The sequence below is a fragment of the Lepisma saccharinum genome, chromosome 1, assembly GCF_977018435.1.
Source record: "Lepisma saccharinum chromosome 1, izLepSacc3.1, whole genome shotgun sequence".
NCBI classification, from domain to species: domain Eukaryota; kingdom Metazoa; phylum Arthropoda; class Insecta; order Zygentoma; family Lepismatidae; genus Lepisma; species Lepisma saccharinum.
This window is the reverse complement of record NC_139229.1, coordinates 30,014,160-30,040,477: the sequence shown is the minus strand read 5'-3', so window position 1 is coordinate 30,040,477 and position 26,318 is coordinate 30,014,160. Positions and strand designations below refer to the sequence as shown.

The 26,318-nt window shown below is 39.9% G+C and overlaps 1 protein-coding gene across 1 annotated transcript in view; it reads right to left on the bottom strand.

The window, feature by feature from the left end:
• Nucleotides 1–26,318, bottom strand: part of Hs3st-A (Heparan sulfate 3-O sulfotransferase-A) — a 221,871-nt gene that overhangs the window by 89,451 nt on the left and 106,102 nt on the right. The window lies entirely within an intron of this gene.

The following is a 26,318-nucleotide window of genomic DNA, read 5'->3' as shown; positions in this document are numbered from 1 at the left end:
GTTTGAGGACGCCGAAAAAACAATTGATTTAGAACAAACGCAGGAGGGGACGCGCATGAATACATTTGAATATAAATTTGGCTCCATTTGGACAATGGATGACGCATGTGTCAGCAATTCCTTTTCCCCGGACTAGATACCCATTTGCATGTCTTATATTCATTCACATGCACGTTTCGAAAAAGGGGGGGGGGAAGGATGAGTAATAAATCAATGTAATTAACGTCGAATGCTAATCACATGGGAAAATCCTATGCCGCACGCGAAACTTGTGATTCAACCCTCACGGCATCTATCCTCACACTCCAATGTAATAGCATTCTCTTCAGAGAGTCATAATTGTTACAAAGGCGCACCCAGTATTTTTTAGGGGGCGAGGCTCAACTTACGAAGGAATATTTTGAGTGTATTTACGTCCAGGATGGGGTGGGGGAGGCTGAGCCTCACAAACCCCCTTTAGGTACAATGTGGTGTCATGCTCTACAGGCCTAAGTCCTGTAGAATTTATGGGTTTGGGGCGAGATAGTGTCAAGACACCTTTTTCCCCCATCAAGACATGTGTAAAAGCTAGGTAAAGGGAAAGCTTCCTGTGCATATAGCACCTTGCCATGGAGGCACATTTACGGGATGTGGTAGTAGGGCTCCACACATTCATGATCTAGTCAATTTTGTTAGTGATGTGAACAGCACCACGCTCCAGTTCCACCTCTACCCCGCAGGGTTGCCCCCAGTTACCCATTGATTTGAGGCTGGGTGTGTCCCAGAGCCGCTTTATGCGGGGACAAGGCCAGAAATAATTCCTACCTTAGATCACCCACACCGGGAATCGAACCCGGGTTTCCCACGTGGCAGTCAAACGCCCTACCTACTTTTTCTTCCTTTTCCCCCCTCTGTCAGTATCTTTCAATTCTCTCATATATCCTACGACGCCAGGGGTCCCGGATTAGAATCCTGGGCTGGGCAAGGATGTTTGTGAGTGTCCATTCATCAATTTCATCATATCATCACTCATCCTCATCTTCGCAAATTAGCCAAAAGTGGCACAAGAAGCGAAGTAAAATAAAGCAAATCAATCAATCTCTCATATGTCAGTATTACACAATTCTCTACTGTCACATTCAGGAACATGCAGACATCCATGTTTTATTCAGGATTCGAACCCAGGACCCCAGGCGTCATAGCGCGCTGTGCTAACCACTCAGCCACAGAGGTCGACCACTAGACCACTGCGGCTCTGCTTTCATCAAGACATTACAAATTCAATGAAACAATAGTTACAGACATTATCAAGAGATTTTTTTCATATTCTGCGTGTGTGGTTTGACTCTATAAGATATTCTGTACAATAAACGTATAATACTCACACCTGTGATCCAAGCTTGTAAGTTTAAATTCCGTCATAAGTGTACACGAAATATTACAATGGGCTGAAACACCCTGCAAAAGTCTCTATATAATCTACATAGGTATTTTATCTGTATATCATTGCGTTTCGGCGTATATACAGAGTGAACCAAAAGTAGGTGGACAGTAAGTTTACAAGAAGAGCCTCAGCAGAATTGAGCATTTCACAAACCTCTATTATACGAATCCTGAAATGTATTGGGTTCAAAGCTTATCGTCCACGGCTAATTCATGACATATTGGAGGATGATCCAGACAGGCGGATGCAATTTCGTGAGATCATGCTGAACGTTATCATTTACTGTCCACCTACATTTGATTCACTCTGTACCTGTGTGTGTGTGCAGAATTTCCTCCCTAGATATACAGGTGATACCAATGCACTCAATGCTAAAATAAAATAAAAATGGGCAAATATTCACCGAAACGGTGCATGGAGTAACGAAGTGTCTCCATTTATGTAAGAATAACAATACATTTGGATTGAAATTGGTATATTTTTAATAACTTATAATAGTTCTTATTGTAAAATAAAAATAATTATTATTGTCATTATTATATGAACTAATCATGAACTGACCCCCTCTACAAATACGTATTTCTGCCGAGCCCGTGCTGATAAGGGATGAGCCCCCCCCCAAATTAAAATTCTGGCTACGAGCCTGGTAGAGTGCATTATTTGTGTTACATTTTGTGAGTATATTGTAAGATATTGAAACAAAAAAAACGGTCGTTTTGACTGATTGATTTGCTTTATTTTACTTCGCCTTTTGTGCCACTTTTGGCTAATTTGCGAAAATGGGGATGACATGATGAAATTGATGAATGGACACTCTAAAACATCCATGCTCAGGCCGGGATTCGAACCTGGGACCCCTGGCGTCGTAGCGCGATGTGCTAACCACTCCGCCACGGGGGGGGGGGGAGGGGGGCAGATTTTGGTATTTTTAAACGTCGGAAAATAGTTTTTATTTCTGAAGCCAGAAACTGTAAATGGGTTTATCTTCTTCTTCTATATATATAAAAATGGATGTATGTGTGGGTGTGTGTTGGTGTGCATATTTGTTTGTTCCGGCATAACTCTCGAACGCCTGGAGCAATTTCAACCAAACTTGATACACATATCACTTGCAACCTGGAAATAATATTTTGGGGTAAGACACACCTGGCACCCCTAGGGGTGGGGTGGGAAGAGGTGACATGTAAAGATAATCGAGAACCACCGATATTACATTTCGCACAAACGGACATCCGTGACTCTATGCAATCCGCACAACGATAGTGTTTCTCGGGTTGTCTAACATTCAGGCTGTGTTGCGAATTGAATCCATAGTTTTCGTGACACTCCCAATGCAGTTCAACTCCCAAGTTCATCACCTATCGGCATGGGGATGAGAGGGGGTGAAAAATAGGATGCCACAAATGACCTAGATTAGTGTCGTATCCATAGTTTTCGGAGTCGCTAAGCTAATTGGTGACATTCACTTTTACACTATAGTTAGAATTCATTATTTTCCTGTCTAATACAAGATTGGGATAAGCGCCGGGTAATCAGCAAGTTGCTTATAAAAAGAAAGAATATCAGTAGGCTACTCGATCAGTGTACTCGATCAGTATACTCGATTTCGTGTGTTCAGTCTCTGACATTTTCCCCCCTATCTGTATTGTATAACACTAGCACATAGATTTCATATTCGTTTCATGGATACATTCACCTCTAACCGTCGTTACGTCATCACGAGAAAACAACCTATCTAGCCACCTCTATTCTTCTAAAAACCTTACTTCCACTCAGATTATTGTCCGCAGTCACTGCTGAGCTTTCATATTTACCTGTTATTTCTAAACAGATTTTCAAAACTGTTTAGAACTGCAGATATCTAACTTGCGACATTTGAAAGATTAAAATTTCTTCACATAATAAATATTCTTCAACGTAAATTCAACAACAATGGGTCTCCCCGATGGCGTCGTGGTAACATCAAAGGGTCACCGGTTCGATACCTAGTGGAGGGCCATTGCGGTTCGAATCCCACTTTAAACTGTAGGTCCAATCTGAGTTAGCCTTTCTGTGCATCAAGTGAATTTAAAACAAACAAAAAAACAGAATATAAAGGACTTCAACAACGATGAGCCCAATAATTGACAGTAATAACAACCCAAAGTGCATGCCTCGTAATCAAGGGATCCGGTGTTCGTTTCCCGTTCGGGGTACATAGTGGTTCGGATCCCACTTTAAACTGTAGGTCCGATCCCGATTAGTCTTGCTGTGCATAAAGTGGACTTAAAACTCAAACAGCAGTGCATAAAACGCAATGGCAGAAAACAAAAGAAGGTGTACCAAAGACCAACGTTCAATGTGACAACTGGTTCGGCTAGCTTCGTACACTATCAACACCCTTCCTTGTGAAATTGTCTGTTAACGTGGCCGCCTACAGCGGAAGCCTGCATAAATCTCAAAGTCATGCTGCTGCTGAATATTCAGCTGGCCTGATAATCTCCGCTGACCTCGACCTACCACGTGGAATTATCTCGGCGTGACCATGAGCAGCCTTCCCTCCCATGTGTTCTCACAGCGCTTTCTATCATGTTTGCTCTTTGCATTCTTAGCATACAATGCCCCCGAGGCTCTTGTGGGGAAGAATACAGCTGTACGAACATGATTTAAGAGGTATCGAGTTCAAAAGACAAGGCTACAGGGAGAGGAGAAACATAGAAACAGAGAGGAAAATCAAAAGAGAAGGCTAGAGGGAGAGGAGAAGCATAGAAGAAAAGAACGAGTCTAAAAGAGAAATTTAGAAGAAGAGGAGAAACTTAGAAACAGAGATGAAGTTCAAAACAAAAGGCTAGAGGAAGAGAAGAAACAGAGAAGTAGATAGAACGTTCAAAAGAGAAGGCTAGAAGAATATTAGAAACATAGAAAGAGAGAGGAAATTCAAAAGAGAAGATTAGAGGGAGAGGAGAACATAGAAAGAAAGAGGGAGTTTAAAAGAGAAGGTTAGAGGAAGAGGAGAAACATAGAAACAGAGATAAAGTTCAAAAGAAAAGGCTGGAGGGAGAGGAGAAACATAGTTTGAGAGAGGAAGTTCAAAAGAGAAGGCTAGAGGAAGAAGAGAACATAGAAAGAAGGAACGAGTCTAAAAGAGAAGGTTAGAGGAAGAGGAAAAACAGAGGTAAAGTTCAAAAGAAAAGACTAGAGGAAGAGGATAAACATAGAGAGAGGAAGTTCAAAAGAGAAGGTTAGAAAAAGAGGAGAAACATAGAAAGAGAGAGGAAAATCAAAAGAGAAGATTACAGGGAGAGGAGAACATAGGAGGAAAGACAGAGTTTAAAAGAGAAGATTAGAGGAAGAATAGAAACAAAGATAAAGTTCAAAAGAAAAGGCTAGAGGAAGAGGAGAAACATAGAAAGACAGAGAAAGTTAAAAAGAGAAAGGGAGAGGAGAAAGAAACAAAGATATAGAAATTTCAAGAAAGAAGGTTAGAGAGAGAGAGAGAGAGAGAGAGAGAGGAGAACTTTGAAAGAAAGAGAAAGTTTAAAGGAAAAGGTTAGTGGGAGAGGAAGAACATAGAAACAGAGATAAAGTTCAAAAGAGAAATGGAGAGGAGACATATAGAAAGAAAGTTCAAAAGAGAAGCCTAGAGGGAGGGAGAGAAGCAAGACAGAGAGAGATACTTCAAATGAGAAAACTAAAAGGAAAGGAGAAACAGAGAGAATAATAATAACAATGGTTATAATTTGTTATTACACAATAACTATTATAAACCGATAGAAATAAACAAATTGAATTTCATTTTTATTATTATTATTATTATTATATGCTATGGCAGACTTATTTGTCCACCAGATGAGTTAATATCTAGCACATCTGTTTTTCATTAATTCTTTTGCTTTTAATACAGCTAATGTTCTCAAGCACGTAGTTATTCCATGTTCTTATTAACTTTTAAACACTTTCAAAAGGTAGAAGGAAGATGGACGATGGAGAGGGAGGAGACAAAGGTGGAAAAGAGAGTAGAGACAAAGATGGTAAAGGAGAAAAAGGACGAAATGAGGGAGGAGAGAGAAATAGAGAAAGGAAAGAGGAGGAAGATACACAAAAAATAGAGAAGGGATATGGAGGGAAATGAAGAGGAAAAACAGACAGAAATTATGTGCAAAAGAGAAAGAGAAAGAAGAGAGATATAGAAAAGAAAAGAGAGAGGAAGAAAACAGGGTGGTAAACCGAAATTGAATAAAAAGAAGAAAAGAGAAATATATATATGGTATCGAGATGTGAGTTCCACCTTTCTCAGATCAAACAAGAAACGCACTGCCACTGTGGACAGTCAGGAAAATACACAAAGGAAGTAAAGCACAAGAAACCTTGAAGGATCATTCAGTAATCCTTATGGGAACAAGTCCGTCTCTGCAAGAGAGGAAACAATGTAAGAGTTCCCTTTGATCACTTATCTATTTATACGTACACATTGTTCTCAACTCACCAGTCTTTAGGTATAGGAATATCCGTGGCTCTGGAAACCTACCTGGAAGAAAAAGTAATGTTGTGAGACATATATTTGTACCGGATGTAACATCATGCAAAACTCAAATAAATTGTTCAGTAACACTGGGAAAAAAATATCGGTAACTATATATGCATTTCCGATGTGTAGTTGTAATGTCGTTGTCGCCTTGTAATCAAGGGGTTCGATAGAAGGTGGAGGCACATATTGTTCGGACTCCACTGTAGGCCTGGTACCGATTAGCCTATCTGTGCATAAAATGAACTTGAAACAAAAATTTAAACTCTAACTCAAGATCCAACTAAAAATTTAGTTCAAGGCCAAACCCTAAACTGTAAAATTAATTTTGTTTAAAATAATTTCAACAACGAAGTTGTGCCTCTGAAATCAATTTATCTGTATTACATAAATAATAATACATGGGCATGTACGGATTTGTGTAACATTCTTATAATTATAACACACATTAACTTATGTATACGATACGACAGTAATTAAATTATGTACCGGCTTCTCTCAGAAAATGCTGTGTCGTAGTACCTCACTTGGCACTTAGTTTGGACCTTCAAGGCTTGTTGCAATCATTTTGTGATATGGCAATGAAGGGCGCCCGCAGGGAGGGTGCAGGGGTGGCACCTGCCCCTCCTGAGGTTTGTGGAAAAAGTTAAGGTACGTAATTTGAATGGTGAAATTGTAGCGATATTTTATAACAAAAATATTCTTCTCTATGACCTACAGACCGTAAGTTGCAGCAACTACTATTATTATTATTTTGAATTAGGATTACATTTAAGCTTAGTTTATTTTACATTGATTATCTGTATATAGATATACACAATATGGAAATTACAAATGTATGTAATTTTAAAAAAACATTAGTAGTAATAATAATAATAACAACAAAAATAATAGAAATAATAATAATAACAATAATAATAAATTGTATGACTCTGCCCCCCCTTAGAAAATATTCTGGGGGCGCCCTCGATGACGAGAGAGAGAGAGAGAGAGAGAGAAAGAATTGTTCGCTCAGTTTCTATAGATTAAAATTAATATGACGTAACAAGTAGAAATAGTTGACTATCAGTTTACTAGGCGTGACAGCTCGTGTTCACAGGACCAGGAGTGACAAATAAAAAACATATCCCCCTTACAATTGGCAGAATCGGATCAAAAACATGACAGATTGACAATAGCTAAATTGGGTGAGAAATTCCGGCGTGTGCTGATAATGCATTTGGTCTCTGCAGGCGTCCGCTAACACGATTTGCTGTCGTTATTTAACCAATAAGCAATTTTTAACACGGGCTCGTTTGGCGGGAGGATGTCGCTGTCAAATTACGCTAGATTGGCTTCAATTGATACGGTGTCGGAGCGCCATTGGCCCATGTCATGACGTTGTTTGTTGCTTTGTTCATCCGCCTGATGTCACTCGATTCGACCCACGCGGCATTCGACGTTTGACAGCTGCCACGACTCTCTGTTTCTCGTTTCTCGAGACTAAGGCGCGTACCAAGTTTCAGTCGGAAAGCTTCGACAATTCTAGGAATGCCACTTGATTTTTCTCAGCGAAGAGATTGGCTATCTCCATAAAGGGATGATTCCACATTCACGTGCAACACGTAAGGGCGACTTTGATCCTGCACCTGCCCGAATAAACACGAAACCTTCCGAATGTGTCCGAAAGCTCACTAGATATGAGCAAACACCAGGTCTGCTTATTTCCGCGCCTAAAATTACATTCAAGCAGCTGTCTCATTGAGCCACGGCGAAGATGAGTGATGACCGGGATTCTAACCCTAGACCCCTGGAGTCATACCGCGCTGTGATAACCACTCCGCGATGGAGGTCGGAACGACGCCATCAGGGAGGCTCATGTATATACAAGGCTAGTCCATAAAAACACAGAACTTTTTTTTTTTTTTTAAGGAAAGGAAACAAGTAATTACCTTCAAATGACTTTATCACCTTCAAAATAATCACCAGAGGAGGTAATACACTTTGACCAGCGTTTGTACAGGTCTTGGAAACACTGTTGATAGTCACTGACAGTAAGTGTTCTCAAATTATGCGTCAAAATTAATGTAATTTCCGCGACGTCGTCAAATCTTCGCCATTTCATAATCATCTTAAGCTTGGGGAAAAAGGAAAATATCAGCAGGTGATAAGTCCGGAGAATATGGAGGGTGATTGATCACTGTCACTGAATGCTTAGCAAGGTATTGTTGTACAGACAATGCGGTACGAGGCCGAGCATTATCGTGTAACAGAAACCAGTAGCCGCGGTGGCTCAGTCGGTAACGCGTCTGACTACCATGCTAAAGGTCCCAGGGGAACACTTTACTTTTTACTTTTACTAGAAACCATTGGCCAGAATCACAGAGGTCCTTCCTAACCTGCCCATCCTGTTTCTGAGTCGACCAAGCACTTCCTTGAAATACACTGATTGATTGTTTTGTTTTCAGGGACAAAAGCATGGTGGATCAGTCCTTGGGAACTTTTTCCTCATTGTCGTCATTCCTTGACGTTGAAGGGTGTCCTGATCTTGGTTCATCATCGACACTTTCACGTCCACCTTTGGAACGATTGTACTAGTCATACACCTGGATTCTTGATAATGCTGCATCACCATATAGCTACTGCCCGTATCATCTGCAACGTTTCGGTAAACGATTTACCCAATTTGTAACAAAACCTTATGCTGTAACGTTGTTCCATCTTGGTGCGCGTATTTTGTACGCCGCTTGCACACGACCTGCATCTGACGTACTCTTGCCCCGATACCGACTGCCTGTAGGTTGAAACATGCACTGGCTGGAAGTTTAGATATAGCTCTTTGCAGTGTTGCCAGAATACGGTACCTTTTTATTTGGTTCTTTTTTTGACAGTTCGGTTTCTTTATGGACGGACCTTGTATATGAGAGAGAGAGAGAGAGAGAGTACGGAAGAGAGGAAGGGTGAACACCACCCTCATCCTCCCTCCCCCCGTGCTCCAAACAAAGGGAAACCTATGTGAGCTTGTGTGAGAAACGGCGACTCAGTGGTTGCAGCTCAGAGGTTATTCCGGCGGCACTTCCACGTAAGGCGGCATGGAGCAGTTCCAACATGCAAAACAATCTTAAAATGAGTTAAGCAGTTTCGAACCACAGGCACTGTAACTCCAAAAACACCATCAAGTGCTGAACCTCTGAGCTGCAACATAGGCATCATACATGAACACGTGATGTTCCACCGACCACGACTCCATGGTCACTGCAATAAATAAATAAATAAATGTAAAATAAATGGCAATATCTCACACACATTATACAACAAAAGTAATACAGTTTGGTGTACAATTAACTGTGTAATGTACATTCATCAACAATGTAAACAAACAATTAGTAGATGCAATACAAAGTTTCTACAGAACAAATAGATGCTATGTCAGAACTGGCAATAACAGATCAGAGGAATTCATAACATCAACAGGAGTAAGACAAGGTGATATTTTATCCCCCTTCTTGTTTATCATTCTAATGGATGATGTTCTGAAAGAAATAAAACCAAAGATGAGAAAATTCAAAGTAGGAAATTGGAAACTGAAAACTGTAACTGTATCTGAACTTTTATATGCAGATGATATTGTATTGTTTGCAAATTCACAAGCAAACCTACAAAGAAATTTAGAAATAATAAATGGTAATATGTCAAAGATATATATATGAAAATAAACAAAGATAAAACAACTGTGTTAAGGATAGGGAGAATAGAAAAACCCTGCATAATAAGCCTTGAAGATTCAGAGCTAAAACAAGTACAAAGTTTTAAGTATCTAGGTGTTACAATCAATAGGAATGGAAAAATAGATGAAGAATTAAACACTCGAATAAAGAATACAAACAGATTATATTATGCCATAAACAAAGGATTTTTAGGGAAAAAGGAAATAAGCCAAAAAACAAAAATGATTGTGTACAAATCAACTTATGTACCAACATTGATATATGGAAGTGAATCCTGGATATTTAATGAAAAACAAAAACAAAACTTACAAACAGTAGAAATGAAATATTTGAGGAGAACAGTGGGAAAGACCAGAAGGGACAAAATCAGAAATCAAACAATCAGAATAACATTAAACACAAAAATAATATATCAGGATGTTGAGCAAGCACAACTCAGATGGTTTTGACACCTCAGCAGAATGCCTTAACATCGAATACATAAACAGGTATGGGAAGCAAGAATGGGAGGATTGGATGCAAAGAGACCGAAAGGAAGACCACGTAGGACATGGTATGAGGGAATGAAGGATATCCTGAGCAGGAGGAACATCTCGTGGAGTGAAGGAAGGAAGTTGGCAGGAGATCGTGACAGATGGCGAGCTCTCTACAAAACCTCGACACCAATCTGTAGAAGAGGATCGGAATAAGTAAGTAAGTGTGTTCATTCCAAAATAGGTATATATCTCTGGGTCACCTTTTATTTCTTCCCCACCTTCTCTATCTACCCTTTTCATTATTTTTTCCTACCTTTTCTACCTATTTCTCTCTCTATCATATTCTTCCTTATTTCTTCCTCTCTTTTCACTATTTCTGTAGAAAAAGATGAAAATGCCTCATCTCCTGTTATTCTCTCTCCTCTCTATCTCCATATATTTGTGTGTGTGTGTATATGCTATGAAGGGCCTCCCCGATGACGCAGTGGTAGCATCGTCGCCTTGTAATTAAGGGGTTCCGGGTTCGATACTCGGTGGAGGCCACTTTAAAATGTAGGTCCAGTCCAGATTAGCCTTTGTGTGCATAAACGTGGACATAGAACAACTCGTATGCTATGTCAACCTCCCTTCCACGTAGTACACCTTGGACGAGCAGAGTAGCGAAGTTCAGTCGTCTTGGCCTCTCTTGGACTTGTGTTGTGTTGTCCCTTTATCCATCTCATCTTGTTACCATTCATCTTCATCTTCGCAATTAGCCAAAAGTGGCAGAAAAGCGAAATAAAATAAACTAAACCAATCAATCATATGATGGAACTCTCTTTTCAGTTTATTGGCCCTTGCACTGGTTCGTACAGCTCTGGATAACTGATGTTCAGATATTGGAGTGTAGAGTTCTGAAGCACGACACTGCATAATTCTCAGAATGCAGGAGATAATAAAGGACAGTGGCGTGACTTCTGGCTGTATGAGAAGCACATGCTGGTTTATTTCCACGCATGAGGCAAAAGATTAAACGGAGGAGGGGGAGGTATGAGCATCCAACAAGAGCCCCTCAGATTGGAGTCATGAACTTGTTACAAGTTGCGTTAAGGACGGAAAAGTCTCTCGTTTATTGGCAGACACTCGGATAGCAATTATTCGGTCACGCGACCACCCTGTTCGAACTTCAATGAGTTGTCGTGACAATGGTGGAAGCGTTCCCCCACCCTTGTCGTTCTCAATCTTTCATCTGCAAGTTCGGAAGGGAAAATGTGCAGTGGGATTTGCTTTTTTTATTCTCACATCTTTCATATATCTCACGAAGTCTGAGAAAGAGGTCTACTCCAGAATTGAATCATTTTCCAAGAAGCAGTGGCGATGATTAAGGAAGGAGGACCAGTTGCCCTCCCACCTTAATGCTAAGCCTTGTCTAGCAATAGAAAGTGAACTGCCCTTGCCCCTCCACTTTTAGTACCCAATCGCCGATACTGCTACGACGCCAGGGGTTCGAATCCAAGAGCATTGGTGTTCTTTGTGAGTGCCTCTTCTCAATTTCATCCCATCATCATTGAACCTCATCTTCGCGATTAGCCAAAAGTGACTGAAGAGCAACCAAATGAATCAACCAAACATCCATGTCTTACCCAATATTCGAGCCTTTGACGTTCCCAGCAGAGAATTTTCCCAGGAACAGGGAATTTCAAAGCCAAAACTTACATAAAAGAGAAAAAAGGGAGAAACAGCAAAAAATGTGCACTAAGCAGTTCTCATATCTGACTCACGGTTGGTTCAGTTTTGCCTCTCTTAGTGGAACATAAGCGCCTGATATAGCGTATTTCGTTTCAATCTGAACTCATCTGATTAATTGCTAGAGAAAGGTTAAGAACTTTCAAGTTATAAGTTTAGTTAAAATTGAACAACCAAGGTAAAGCGAATTTTGGAATTTGATGTCTGATGAAAAGGAAATAAATTAACTGCAGTCGGCAGCAATAAAAATGGGGCACATTAGATCCTAAAATATTCGCTTCCTTGCGAGACGTTATGTGTAGAAGATGCCATTGGAAAATTGCCACTAAAATCCAATTATCGCCGTAGAGTTAGGCAACACACATAACGCCTTGCACGGAAGCAAGTATTTCAGGATCTGGATGCTCCATTTTCATTGACGTTGACTGTACAAAGCACAAGATTTATCCACTTCCAATTAACATACCAATCAATATTTTGTATCATGCACCCATAAAAGTGTTCACAAAGACCTACTTTGAAGTTCAATTTATCTTAACCTCTCCTAAAATCGTTTGTCCACCCTCCTAGATTGAAATCTCTGGATAAACCCTTAAATGCTTTTTCTTTTTAAATTTCAAACAGTATTTATAGTGCGATAAACAGATAATTTCAAAGTACAGCACTTTTACACTCATAATCAAGAAGACACAATGAACTGGAATGGGGGACTGAAGATAAATAAAGAATGGAAGAAGGTGTTAGAAAGAATGGAAAGGACAAGAGAGAAAGAGGAGGGAAGAATGAAGGAAAAAGAGAGTTAGATAAAGAGTCCAACCACATTCTACCTAGGTAGATGGAAGTAAATATGTTTAGCCTTTTAGGTGAAAGTACAGTTGACAAGGGAAAGTCACCTGCTAGAATGTTCCAGAACAACTTTCTAATAGTCTGGAGGGGAGCAATGTTTGTGTATATATATATATATCGTCCTGTTTTTGTACCTTGTTACATTTGTACTTGGTGCAGAGTCTGAAGAAGACCTTGCTAGAAGGTTGAAACGTTACGTTTAGTTAATGTTTTATAATAAAATAAATTTCTGCCTTGGTCAGCATATTGAGTTTTTCATATCATGGAAACAAGGCTTAATGGTGTTATAGGTATCATAATTAAATATCGGAAAGTATAAGCGAAAATGACACAAGACTAAGATGCATGAATCTGTGCAGTAAAATAAAAGTTATTATTTACTGTTTGTGAAAGAGGGAATTTTAAGTCCAAAAGGGATTTTTCTTAATACGACTGGGAAATTTCCCCCTGAGCCAGGAAGATCATTGCTCTGGCACCGTAGCGCGCTGCGGCGGTCGGCCTCCCTAGCCAGCTTGTCTACGGCTGCTTGAGAATGTTTATATTCGGCTTTTTTGATTGACTTCCGGAAGCAGCAATGAAAAACCAAACCAAACCAATGAAAATCCCGGGAATTCTGGCGAACCACGAAGTTCTTAACACTTGCTGTAGTCCTTTGCCTTCCTAGCGCAAAAGCCCTTGAGAAGTTCTAGTCTGTTGATGGGAGAAACTTCTTATCTAAAAGAAATTATCATAATTCGCTCTCTTGCGTCTCTCTCCATCGCGTGACCGTCCTTCATTTGTAAGTTCTCTCGGCGGGACCCGTGCATCCGAAATGTGGTGAAAAACAGGTGAAAATTTAAGCAGCGATTTTTCCGACACGTTACACAGAAACTGCCTCAACAGCCTTCCTTTGATTCGCTCACACGAAAGATGATTTAGCGTAGCGGAGAGAACCGCCCAAAATCGTTAACGTAACAAATATTGCAACATGCAAGTTTGGTTAGTTCCACGTTGAAAATTTTTCACTTACCACCCATAAGGTAAGGTCACCACAACTTATTTTCACCATACACCAACCAGTGAATTTTCCATACACCCTTTCCTAACATTCCTGTACTCCCCACGAGTTCCTCACGACCTTGATTTCTAGTAATAGACGATATTCCACTAAACTAAACCTTATTATTTCTTACAGTCCACGAAAGACAATCTTTCTATTAGCCTCTCCGTTTTATGATTGATTGATTGATTTCGTTTTTTAAGTTCAATTTATTCACAGGTTAATCTGGACTGGACCTACAATTTAAAGTGGGATCCCAACAACTATGGACGTGCACCGAGGGTCGAACCAGAGACCCATTGAATACAGTACGACGCTATCGGGGAGGTAAAATCTACAGAATGTCCAAGAAGTCCCTCCCTGTACCCACAGAATATATTACATAGTACAGTGGATTGCATAAGTATTATCAAATTATCCATCGATAGTTTCATTCATTGCAGTATAATCTCGTCAATCCGGACTAATGGGGGTAAAAGTTGACCGGTTTAACGAAAGTCCGGATCAAGTGAAATAACCTAGAAGAACAGTAGAAAGTGCATTAAAACTCCGTTTATAGCAACAAAACACGTTTATTATGGTGTATTTAAAGGGCATAGGCCTAAATACACTATACAGTACAGTACAAAGTCTGCGGGAAACAGAATTTCATCAATGGTTGACTGCCTTTCCTTTGGGAAGTTCTCTTGTTGACTTCTAGCCACATTTAAAACCGTGCATTATTTTTTTTTTCTTTTTGGCCTGTCTGGATTAAGCGAAGTCCGGTATATCGGGGTCCGGATTAACGAGGTCTTACTCTATTCCTTGCATCTCGTTGTTTTTAAGGAATGTTTTTTTTCGTATGCTGATGCAGATGATGTCAACAGCTTGTATAAGTGTTTAGTTCCAGTTCTTGAAGCTGTCCTTGCACAAAACAAAGAGAACAAACGTAATGATGGACAATTTGCTTGATAATACTTATGCATCCCACTCTACATATTACCCGTAGATATATATTGTAGTGATATGGTGATTAAAAATACGAGAAAGCCTCGTCAAGATAATATTTTATGCTTGTTTATTGACTGGAATTGTCCGACCAGCGAGCAATCTCAAGAATGCGCAAACTTCGTAACTTCCGTGAAGCATTGACTGCGAGGCAAATACGTGGATCTAACATGATCCAGCGTGTTCGAAAGGTGTAATAACCTTTCGAAGCCAAAGATTATATAAGCAAGCTCAGTCCAGAGCTCGCGCTCATTACTCTCATATTACTAGTACACATTACAACTAACTAAAATACGACGACGGTGTACGAAGTTTACGGCTGCATAAGCATGCAGCCATTCGCTCGGGATTGCTCGGAACAGTGAGTCAAGGGTCACAGCATCGAACCTTGACATCAGTCACAATTCGGTCTGCAAGGAGCATCTGGACGAACATCACTCGCCTACCAGGTATGGACAAGCGTAAATAACCTTTAAATTCAACCTTCCATATCTCTTCCCTCTTAATCGGAACAGGTTCAGCTAACAGGTACAATTAAGCTCTCCCTAAAATGTATTATTGAAGCATCCCTGTGACCTCAGATCCCTGGTAAGACGGGATTACAACAATATATATACGACATATTTATTTACTATAACATATGTATTTACATTATAACATACACTCGAGCGATCAAAATTTAACATCGAGTTACCATAACAACAACAATGTAAAAAATAAAAAATCTAGCGATTCAGTCCATGTCTTAAACACCCAAAGTCATGAACGTGCTAGGGCTTGTAATCAACAGGCTGAGTCAGTTCACTTCTAATTTTTCTTGTATGTACGCATTGCTTGTATTGAAGAATTACTTCTCTTGTAGTCTACGGCTATTACAAGCATAAAAACACAGTTTTTCTTCGTTGTGACGTTTCAGGAGAACACACGCTTCCTTCATCAGACATTTATTTTTAGTTTGATTAAAGATACAGTTATAACAATGGTTAATTTTTTTAAAACAAAAAAGAATCAGTTATACAATGGATGTTGTCAATGTTACATTTTTGTAATATAGCAACTTGGAATTTTCTTTTTCACAAGTGAAGTAAGCCACCATCTTTAAAATTTATTATAACGAAAAACACCAAGAGACTCTGTGAAAGCAAAGATGATTTTGAATTCCCTGATGATATTTGGGACTCATAATTTTTAAATTAAAAATAATGTGATCAAAAATCTTTATCTGAAATAAAATAAAACAGGCTGCTTGTTTTCAAGCAAATGATAAATAATTCATATAAATAATTCATATAAATAATTCATTTGTAAATTCTAAAGAAGAAAAATATTGATGCTGTATTTAACAAAATCACTATTCATTCACCTTTGATATCGTCAGTTTACATGCATTGCAACTTTAGGTTATGTGCTACTAGTCGTAAGAAATCCTGCATTGTTCTTTTGTTAGTACTGTAGAATAAATTCTTCTAGTTTTCTTCTTTGGCAGTTGTCCTTTCTCAACGTGCTGCAGAATGACCGCTTTCAATGCTGCATTTTCTTGCTGGATTAAAACCTATGCTATGCTGCCCCCCAAGTTCCATTACAAAAGCTTCAAATTATTTACAAAGGATACCTTTTATTAACGTATTATTACTGAAGTGGCAGTAACTCCTGCCAGAAGAAATAAAGAAATAAACGGCATTATGATAATTTTTTTGGAAACGTCAAATAAAATATCCATTCAAAGACATGTTAGTGAAATGACACCAAAATTATATTAAATTTGAATTTCAAGCTGTGAATTGCGAGACACATAATTTCTCAATTTTCACGTAAAATCATAATACGAGTATATTGCATTTTTCATTTTTATTCTCGCAATTTCTACCGTTACCATTTTTACCTAAATTCGCAACACTTCTGCAGTGTAAAGTAAGAACTGTACCTAGTTTATTTTTGAACCAATTAACTCGTTCACTTGCAGAAAGTAACTTTCCAAACGGTCCATTGAGCATTCTCCAGGACGTGATCCTTTCACGGAGACGACTGCAAACTTCTCCACCCCCTTTTGGTCTTCTTCTTCTTCCCTTCGCGTATCATCCTCCACGAGTCCCTCGCACGCTCGCACGCATAAGGGTCACGCAGCGTCGCGTGCGTCCTTGCCCGACATTCAGGAGCTTCCGTGCGCCCCTGGTGGATGCTGTTGCGGTCTCCCGTCAGTGAAGCTTTGTGGGTCAGCACGGGAAGTTATCACGAGTTGGGGGGTGGAGATATCCCAGCTCCCTTTCGCACACAACGGACGAACCGCGATCAAATTCCGTGACTTCATCCGTCAACCAGGACACAGGAAGGTAAATGCATTCAACAACGGAAAAGGGAATGCATACTGCCTGAAGCAAATGTCCAAATACATATGGCTGCATCTACTTGTTACTTCGTTTATTTTTGTGGTTGAATTCCACTTTTTGGCTAAACTCGAAAATGGGTGTGAATAGTGATGAGATGATATTGATGAGGAGACAATAGCGAACACGTATGGACTACAAAACACAAGTCTCTCATAACATTACACTGACTATGGTTTCAGGCGCTATCTCTCATCTTATATCTTCTCTCAATTTCTCCTCTCTCTCTATATCTCATTTCTCTCTTTCCTTCTCTCTTTCTTCCTTCCCCTTTCCATTTCTTTCTCTCACCTCCCTCTCGGCCTTTCCTCTTTCTTTCCCTCTTCTTCTTTCACTCAAGAGATACGGAGGGGAGAAGGAAATTTTTTCTCTCCCTTTCTCTAGCAAGAGAGAGAAAAGAAGGAAAGAATCTCTCACACAAACTCCATCCCTTCTCTCTCTCTTTCTTTATTTCTTTCTCATATACTATTTTTCTTTCTTTCCTTCCTCTCTCTCTCTCTCTTTTCCTTGTTTCTTTCCCTCTCTCTCTTCTTTCTTTCTTTCAAGAGAGAGAGCAAAAGAGAGGGGGAAGAAACAAGGAGAAAGATAGAGAGAGACACATAAAGGAAACACAGAGAGAGAAGAATGGTGCATCAGTACTGCGGCTATTTGCACCCTCTACGCCATAAAAGCTGAGACACTAATGGGCCCGGGAATTTGTCCTATAAAACTGTAAAATATGTATGTAATTATGTCATATAAATTGAAAAATATGTCAGAAAATGCAGAAATATTCCCAGTAAAGCCAATAATATGTACAACAGTACTCTCGAATTTCTCCCATACCCGATAGAGTAGAGTAGGGGCTGTAATGTACCTAATGTTATTTTTACTTTTGACTGATTTTTGTGAAAATCGAAAAAGGCAAAGAAATGAGAACGAAACTTCTTTACTTCCCGTGCAACAAGGAGAGAGAACATTTTACATCAATAATGTTTGCATGGCTATCAATTGTCGGCGGGATAAAAAAGTGGGGTATTATATTGTTCTGTACTAAGAAAAGACGGCACTTTTCTTCCTCCGTAATTTCCATATCCTGCCATCGACAATGTGAACTATCCGTTGTGCTAAAGCTACGAAGAAAAAAATTATGAAATAACCGATTATGTGCGAGAGAATTACGAAATTATACAGAAATATGTCTTATTACAACAAAATTGAAGAAATATGTTGTAAAAACGCGAAATTGGTGAAATATGTCAAAATATGCTTTGTCAAGTTTGTCTATTTCGGCTGATTTTCATCAGATATGTAAAGATCTCATCCCAATAATAGATCCCAAGCCAATTGAAAAATATGGTATAACATAAAGTCCCAGGCCCGGCATACAGCACGCAGACAGACAAGACACACGACAACGTACTTCACAGAGGATTATACTGTCTGAGGGTTGCTACTGCAATAATGTAGTTCCAGGATATACTACGTGGAAGAAAACTTGAGTTCAAACCTTTACAGTCATATACAACATAAAGGGTCATGTTGCAACATCATCCTGCTTTGAAGATTGCTCTGATGTACTGAAATATGCTTCAAAAGTTTCAACGCTTCACACTCAAGTCTTGCCCAACACTGGAAATAGCTTTTTGTTGATAACCAGGTTTAATATTTAAAAAAAGAAGGGGAAAAAGCCGTGTTGTTATCCTATCATGCTGAAATTTGAATAGAAGAGGAAAAACTCCATTCATCTGCAAAAAAACCGTCTGGCCAAATCCCGTTTCCCGCCGTAGCGAACCTGACGTCCATTGTGCGCCCTTATTAAATAACATATGAAATACTTCGCTTCAGAATTACCGCCGTCTCCATACCAGCTTCATTCATTGCGTTATTCGGGAATGCTTCCTCTTGGAGCTGGCTACGGGAGCGCTTTCCCCGCTGTTCCCACAGGACTCCTCCTTCCCCTTCTCCCCGCCTCCTCTGCAGGAATCCTGAATAGGCTCAAAGGATGCCGCCGCTCTATGTCAAATGAACCGAGATGGTGGAATTCGTGAAGAGATGAACTTTGCCAACGCTTGTGAATACTCTGCGTTACGTGTCTCTCCCCCTTTCACCCCGTTCCCCTCCTCCCTCCTCGGTCACGGATCAATGTGAGAGGATCTCAAAGAGTTTGACGCGGTTTAAAGAGTCGGGAAGTGCGAAATTCTATTCTCATTTCTCGCCCCCCCCCCCCCCTTGGCATCTCTTTTCAGGCGCCGTTGTGACACTCTATGAAGTCTGTGTATCTCAACTCTGTTTAGCTCACTGGGTTTATTTCGAACAGCTTCGCACTAAGTGAATCAATTTGAAATAAGAAATAACTAACCCCTAATAAGATTATTTCTCTTTTACCGACCTTCGTGGTGTAGTGGCTAGTACTACGACGCCAGGGGTTCGGGATTCGGCGTGGGTGTTGTTTGTGAGTTTCGCGTTTTTTTTGTTTGTTTTTTATTAATTTACTTCGCTTTTCCGCCGCTTTTGGCTAATCGCGAAGATGAGGATGAACGGTGAAAAGGTGAAATGGACGTCCAATTACAAATATATAGGGACGGCGCTACACGCAAAGGATTATACTGGCTGTGAATCCAGACGCCAGCGCCTCGCTAGACTGGAAAAAGCAGTCCAGGGTTGACATTTGGGTGTCACAAGGAAAGGATCACCCCTTATACCCCTTTGCTTGTGAGTGTCAATTCATGAATTTCATCATATCAACACTCATCCTCATCTTCGCAAATTAGCCAAAAGTGGCACAAGAAGCGAAGTAAAATAAAGCAATTCAATCAAACAATCATCTTCGCGATTAGCCAAAAGTGACAGAAAAGCAAGTAATATGAACCAAAACAATTAATCAAGAATTTATCTTGCATTATAATTCGCCCCTACCAACAAAAAGGGGCGTGTCTTGATTCCCCCGCCCCCCCGGAGACCATGACTTTATCTTGACTTTTATCTTATTTTTTGAAGTTGCGTCGTCAATAATGGACACCCGCCCTCCTAGATGGAGTCGCAGGTTAGAATCCTGGTTAGGGGTGACCCTCTCTGGAGGAACCCAGTAGTCAATCTCTCTTCCACGTGGTACTGCATTTTTAAGTACGATAAGTACGGGTGAATAGATACTCACATAAGAGACCGTCCCTCAACATCGAGATAGGACAAAAATTTGTTGGAACAGGGTGGATAAAAATAATTATTTTTATTAAAATAATAATTTTTGATGATTTTTTATTTAAATCGATTTTTTATAATTTTTTTAATAAAAAAACACGCTTAAAATTGTGTGTGTGATTTTTGGCAACATACATGTATATATATATATATATATATATATATGTTTTTTTTACAGAAATGTTATTTTCTAGTAAATGGCCCTTTATAAAATCTGAACAGTTTGATGAAAGGGAGTAAAAAATTACTTGTAAACATACATCTTTCTGTTTCTGATACTGAATACATGAACCTACAATCGAATGTTTGTTATGTTAATGAAACTATAATAATTTCAGTAGATTTTCTTAAAGTGAAATTAAAATATTCTGGATGTACTCTATAATTGTAACTTAAAACATTTCCTTATAGGCTTTGTAGCTGAATATTAGTAATTTTTTAAAGGACAGTTTGCAAAATATCAGCTGCCATGTTTATTTACAGTTTAATGATAATGACACTATTCATGATTTAACATGATTAGTATTTTGTATATTTTTCTACACAAAATGTTTGCTATTTTTGCCTACAAAAATTATTGAATTTTAAATGCAGAGAAATTTAAGTGTGTTTAGAGTTTACATATTAAATTTCCTTTCGTATGAGCTTCACCCAATCAGTGCTTAGAGACTAATAAACACCATTTAATGATTAAGAGATTAATACACCAAAAGTGATTTTGATATCTACAAAATCCTTATGTACATTATTCTGTAAAATATTTATTTAACGTGGTTTAATTCAGTGATTTTCTTTTAAAAAATCACCTGATTTAAATCGCTATTTAAATCAAGCTGATTTCAATCAGTCCACCTTGTCTTGGAATGACAGTTTCTGATGGTCTTGGCATCCACTGAAGCACAGGGTCCGTCAACACCCTGCCATCACCACTGCATCTGTACCACTGACTGACACACTTCGTAACAGGATGCCGGCTGGGAACGTTCACGTAGTGTCAGACATCGGATCATTATGAGATGCTCTTGTCACGGTGAGAAGAAGCACAATCTACCACTTCAGGAACCACAATGCATTTTATTTCACTCTAATACGGCTATATTTACAAAAGTTATAGGTATTTTACAATAAGGAGCTACTTTCCAGTCACCCTGTATAATCCTCAAGAAATTTATCAAACCTTTCTGAATATTTCATTTCTTCAGGCGAGTGCAAACTTTCCAAATTTTGCAAAAGTGCAGCTTAGAACGGGTGAGACAGCAGCATCCTTGTCTACATATGACCTCGTCTAATGTTTCCTTCAGTGTGACCTTGTCCACTTCCATACACAACCATATCTCATGAATCATCGGGGGACACAAAACGAATTTTCACTTTGAAGTTATCTACAGCCTTTTTAATCTCTGTTCGTGGCGATCTCTTGCTTTCACAAGGCTCTGGATATGGCGCTGTGGTGGCGGGAGGGCGAGCGCCGCCTGCTTTTAGAACCGGCCACATCCCCAGAGAATGCAGCGTTGTCTGGGAAACGCAATGGTGCAAACATTCGCCCTGCAACTTGCACGCTGCACTCGGCTCATTACAAAACAAGAGAAGCCCTTTTTTGTCTTTCTCATGTTCCCTTTTCCCTTTCTCTCTCTTGGTCTTTATCTGCGTTTTCTGCAAGTGTCTCTCATCTCCGTGTGCATCTCTGCCTTTGTCTTCATCTCTCTATCCCCTTCCAGCATCCTCTTGCCCTTCTTCTCTACTTCTATGTATACATCTTTGCTCTTGTGTGTGTGTGTGTATGGGCTCGAAAGCCTAGTTAATGAAGTGACGGAGCGCCAGAGATCCCGCGTTCAAATCCCGGCCTGGACATGGAAGTCTTTTGTGAGAGTCTCTTCATCGATTTCATCATTCATCACTCATCCTCATCTTCGCAATTAGCCAGACGTGGAAGAAAAGCGAAGTAAAAGAAACCAAATCAAATAATCAATCGAATGCCTAGCTCATCGTCACGATTAGTCTAAAAGGCAGAAATGGGTGTATAATAATTTTTGATTTGTTTATTTTTAGTTCGCTTTTCTGTCGGTTTTGGCTAATCTCAAAATGAGGATGAAAGGTGTTAAGATTTAATTTATGAGAGGACAAACACAAACACACATTGACAGGACACAACACAGGCGCCACAGACGTGTATACTCACTGTGAGTCCAGACGCCAGAGCCTCGTTAGTTGGCAGGGTGTGCTGCCTGGATGAGAGGTTGATATTTGGGTGCTTACAGGAAAGTCACTTACACCCCGGGTGTAGAATAAGAAAAATGCAAGTACTTAGTGTAATCTTCTTTCTGTCTCTTTTTCTCTATTTCTCTCTTCTGTTTTTCTCGTTCACTCTTTCTTTCCCTCTCTCTTCTGTTTCTCTTATTCTTTCTTTCTCTTCTGCTACTTTCGTTCTTTGTTCTCTATCTCTTCTTCTCCTCTTCTTCTTTCTCTCTCTTTTTCTCTTGCTTTTCGCTCTTCAGCTTCTTTCGTTCTTTCTCTCTCTTTCTCTCATCTTCTCTCGTTCTATCTCTATTTTTCTCTCCCTCCTTCTCTCTTCTCTCACTTCAGCTTCCTTCCTTCTTTCTTTCTCTTTATCTCCTTCTTCTCTCGTTCTTTCTCTCGTTCTTTTTCTCTCCCTCTCTCTACAGCTTTTCTCATTGTTTATTTCTCTTCTGCTTCTCTCGTTGTTTCTTTCTCTCCAGCTATTCTCATGGTTTCTTATTCTTCTCTCTCTCTTTCTCTCTCTCTCTTCAGCTTCTATCGTACTTGCTTTATCACTTTTTTTTCTCTCCCTATTACTTTCCTTGTTCTTTCTTTCCCTTCCTTTTCAACCTGAATCTCTACTTCTCTAATCAAGCTCTCATTTTTCTGTCTCGGATTCAGTATCTCTTCCTCTCTCTTTCACTATCGCTATCTATCTAATCTATCTCTCTATATACACATCTCTCAATCTCCCGCCCTCTACCACACAGGAAAATAAAAGCTCAACGACGCAGTACCAATAGGGAACCGACAAAATTGAAGTAACGTAATTGTTGAACTGGGGGAAAAAAAAACCATCCCTGCGAAAACATGCACGCTCTCAGCTACAGGATTTAATCAGGTGGAACAAAATCAACAGAACACGAGAGCATCCCTGTATACGTTAAGTAAATCCCATCCCTGCCCCGCTGGGCATTGTGGGGAAAAGTGACATTCAGATAGGGATAGGAAAATCGTCAGACTTATTCGGAAGCTGGTGCGGTTCGGCGTAGTAACGATATAGACAAAAAAAAAGAGAGATTTAAACACTTACACTTCATTCGGGCTTCGATTACAAAACACAGAACCGCGTAAAGTTACATTACGGAACCCCTCCGCAGACTTTAGAGGAGAAACTGTAAGTTTTAGCGTGAAATTATGTTTGCTTTCAAAGGATGCTACACTACTTGCCGCAATTGTACCAAAGAGAAAGATAAAAGTTTGCTCTAAAGGGAATGGAAGTCATTTTAATTTAATAGTGAAGAAAACGAAGAATCATGTGAATGACAGTAGACGGAAAATAAAACATGTCGAATGGAATGCATTCATGAAACCAGAGGTATGAATCTTGTTGCATATACGTACGAGTATTAGGTAATTTTTTAACTAACTGGAAAATGAATGGTGTCGAAACATGAACCAGGGTGTACAAATCGAGACGAGAAAGAGTGGAGTTCTTTTTTTTTTAGAAGGATGGGGATGTTGTCGCTCTTCTTTCTCTTTTCCCTTTCTCGCTCTTCTCTCATTTTCTTTTCTCGATCCTCTTTCTCTCTTTCTACTGTCTAGCTAGCTCCTCTCTCTTTCTACCTTCTAGCTAGCTCCTCTCTCTTTTCCCTTTCTCGCTCTTCTCTCTCTTTTCCCTTTCTCGCTATTCCCTCTCTCTTTTCCCTTTCTCGCCCTCCTCTCTCTCTTTTCCCTTTCTCGCTCTACTCTCTCTTCCCTTTCTCGCTCTTCTCTCTCTCTTTCCTTTCTCGCTCTTTTCTCTCTCTTTTCCCTTTCTCGCTATTCTCTCTCTCTCTCTTTTCCCTTACTCGCTCTTCTCTCTCTCTCTTTTCCCCTTCTCGATCTTCTCTCTCTCTTTTCCATTTTTCGCTCTTCTCTCTCTCTTTTCCCTTTTTCGCTCTTCACTCTCTTTCTTTTCCCTTTCTTGCTCTTCTCTCTCTCTTTTCCATATCTCGCTCTTCTCTCTCTCTTTTCTCTTTCTCGCTCTTCTCTCTCCCCTTTCCCTTTATCGCTCTTCCCTCTCTTTTCCCGCCTCAGTCTTTTCATTTCTCGCTCTTCTCTCTCTTTTCTCTAACTCTCTCTCTCTCTCTCTCTCGCTCTGTCTGTTTGTCTATCTTTCTTTTGCATTTTCTTACTGTTTTTCCTTTCTCGCTCCTCTCTCTCTCTCTCTTTCCTTTCTCGCTCCTCTCTCTCTCTCTTTCCTTTCTAGCTCTAACCTCTCCTTTCATTTTTCACTCTCTTCTCTTTTTTACTTTCTTGCTATTCTCTCCTTTTCTCTCTCTGTCTTTTGTTCATTTTTCTTACTGTATTTCTCTTTTCCTCTCTCTCTACCTTTCTTTCTCCCTTTCTGTCTGTCTTTCTCTCTCAATATCTGTCTCAAAGGAGGCAAAGGTTGGTCTAAGTCCACGTTATGCTCAGATAAGCTAATCGGAACTGGACCTACAGTTTATAAAGTGAATCCGAACCACTGTGCCCCGACTTGGGACCGAACTAGGGTCAATACAAGGCGATAGAAGGTCCAGTTTTAGGCGTCTTAACGGGGCGAGGGGGGAATGAGCCTCACCGTTCTCATATCAATCCGCTCATAACGAAAGAAGACAAAAATACAAGAAGACCAATGCTTGATTTTATTGCTGTTGGGAAAATAACTGAAATCGGAACTTTCAATTGTTAAAATTGACTTTGCAGCTAGTTTGCAACATTAAGGAACTCTGAAAAGAAGGGAAATTCCTAGAACTTAAGGTTCTATTATGAAAAACAACCTTGCATCGTGTACAACCGGCAAACTCGCAAAATTAAAGTGCACAGTCATTTGTTTTAACCTCTCCCCCCTTCTCTCGTGCCTTTTCACAGCGTTGCACAGTTTGTCAACACAGGAACATGGGAACAATGCAAGCAGATGATTGCATCACCCACGCTCCTTCCGTTCCCTTACGGTTGAAAATTCGTCTACAGCGCCACATGAGATTTTGATTTTGATTTTTACCATTACCTGGCATGTCAGAGGGGCATTATTGATTGTAAGGATTTGGTGTGCGTTTTTTATTTCTTCATAGCAAGGGCAATATTCTCCTGATTGATTTGGCTTATTTTACTTCGCTTTTCTGCCACTTTTGGCCAATCGCAAAGATGAAGATGAGTGATGATATGATTAATTGATGAAGGGATACTCACAAAGAACACCCATGACCAGGATTCGAACCCATTGCACTAGAGGGGAATGTGGGGGGGGGGGTAAATAATTGCAAATACTCGCATCACAGACGCGTATGTGGACTTATGTGTGTTTATGTAATTTAATTAGCAATATAGGTCAGGCGTTGGTAAACATGTGTCTTTCATCGGTCTACCATCAGCAATGACCAGAGAGGAAGCTGCATTGATTCACCAGCAATTCCATTACCTCCCCTCCCTTCTCCTCGTTTCCTCGGAGATCCACATCATGGTCAACGAGGAGTCAACAGCTTCACAAATATTGACATTTAGACGTTCCTCCCTCTCGGGCATCTCCCCTTTTTCTTCTTCGACAGCTTTCCGTCGTGTCTTCTTCTCCCCACGCACTCGTTCGAAACTGATGCCACCGGAAGATACCAATAACGAGAGCAATACGAAGGTTCCCAACTGAAGGCGCGTGAACCCCTCGCGGTATACGTAGCGGTCGGAGAACGCGCCTTTCCGAAAGAAAATGGATTTTGCTTTGATTTGGTTTGTTATTTAGCGTCGCTATTCTACCACTTTTGGCTAATCGCGACGATGAGAATGGGTGATGATATGAAGGAATTGATGAA